This window comes from Propithecus coquereli, unplaced genomic scaffold, assembly GCF_000956105.1.
Source record: "Propithecus coquereli isolate 6110/MARCELLA unplaced genomic scaffold, Pcoq_1.0 Scaffold227, whole genome shotgun sequence".
Taxonomy (NCBI): domain Eukaryota; kingdom Metazoa; phylum Chordata; class Mammalia; order Primates; family Indriidae; genus Propithecus; species Propithecus coquereli.
In genome coordinates this window covers 3,645,794-3,647,560 of record NW_012147808.1, presented here as the reverse complement: position 1 = coordinate 3,647,560, position 1,767 = coordinate 3,645,794, and the positions used below count along the sequence as shown (strand labels likewise).

General features: G+C 36.4%; 1 pseudogene; it reads right to left on the bottom strand.

Moving 5' to 3' along the window:
* Positions 1 to 1,666: 1,666 nt before the first annotated feature.
* Positions 1,667 to 1,767, bottom strand: part of LOC105811038 — a 12,225-nt pseudogene continuing 12,124 nt past the window's right edge.

Genomic DNA, 1,767 nt, shown 5'->3' with positions numbered 1-1,767 from the left:
TTTTTCATGTGCTAAATATATATTTTTGTTTCTCCTTGTATATTATTACCAGAGTCCACAATGAGAAATTGGAGGTGAACCAATAAAAATATGTATGTGTTTGAGTGTTTCATGGACCGGGCATTAATCTGTGTTCGTCACAACAATCTGGCCAGAATAATGTTTTATTTTGTAGTATGTCAAACCTTGGATTCACAGATTTATGAATTAATTCAGCCATTGAAACCAGATCATCATTTCTCTAGCTAGTTCTTAGGCATAAAGGAACTACTTAACAATAAGAACCTCTACGTGAAGGGAAAAAGACATTAAGAAGCTGCCCTTCCCACGATGACAGACAGATGATGGAGAAGCCAGGGAAGGAAGTGGGAAAAGCTCCCCAGCATGTCCAAGCCCTTGTTGCACACTTGGTCTGCTGCAGTGCACACATTTATTCAGATAATGTTTCAGATCCTAGTCTTAATCCCTCATGGACTTCCCCATGTGAGATCAATGAAATCTTACCTGTACTCTGCCATATCTATTCTGAGAGAGAAAACAAATATCATACACTCATCTACTTTGGGACAGTCATGGAAGATTAAGGGAAAAAGAAAAACATCACTTCGTGCCTTTGTCTATAATACTCAATAGGCATGTTATTAGTGTTGATGTGATACGAAAAACTGAAAGGTTTTACTGCAAATAATTTTATTATAAAAGCCACTTGGAAACCTGAAACTAACAAACCTTAACTACAGGAATAACTTATAGGATGTGTGTACATTTGAATGATCTCTTCATGGATAATTATTCAAATAGAATTATTTCCTTTTGGGTAGACAAAGTCAAGAAAATTCCAATCACCATATAAAATTAAAAGTAATTCTGTTTTGAAATCTGCTTTTTGCTCTCTGGTGCCTCTGATTTCTGTTCCTCTGTAGGGAGGAAGTCAGCTCACTACATCTACAGCTTTGGTACTGGTTTGCTACTAACCTGGTCTCTCAAGTGTTCCCTTAGATTGTGCTTGAATAAGAGATACTTATTGCTAACGTCTGTGTGGAATCTGTTCCTTCTTCCTATCCCATAGCTGGTTGGTAGAGGGTGGTTACCTGACCCAAGAGGAGCTCATCTGTAAGCATGACTGGATCAATCATGTTGTTTCTCAAGAAATTGACCAAGTGACTCAAATTCTGTAGCAGTTGGCAATGGACCCACATTAAATGACAGAGTCATATGAAACAGAAACCCCTATAGTTGGGTCCTATGAATGCTCTGGTCTCTGCTCCTCGTGAGTCTTGGTTGCTTTTGTCCTCGGAATCACTAATATCAGTGTCCCAAACATAACCTTCTTTTCAATTGGCATAGTTTGGGCAAATTTCTTTCCCTAATTTCTAAGATATTGTTGTCTTCCTTCCAAAAAGATTTTTCAAAGCATGAAGTGAATGGTAAACAGTGTGATGAGGTAATTTCTCTTGTCATTCTTCTTTTAATTGTTAGATTGTAAGTTAATATAAAATTCAATGTTCTTTAATTTACATATGTGATACTGGGCTGCCAACACAGAGTTGATGAGTGATCAGAGGGTGAAAATATCATTTTCTTACCCCCTCTTTAATGCTTTTTGTTATAACATTACCTTACCTCTTTCTGTACTAGGTATATCCCATAAAGTTTTTGTCCAAGACTATTTTGACTTCTTTACTCTTAACCTGGATTTTATAAAAAAAAATTTAATATTTTATTTTCGATCAGAAACCACCACCAATCTCTTCCATACTTTCCTCA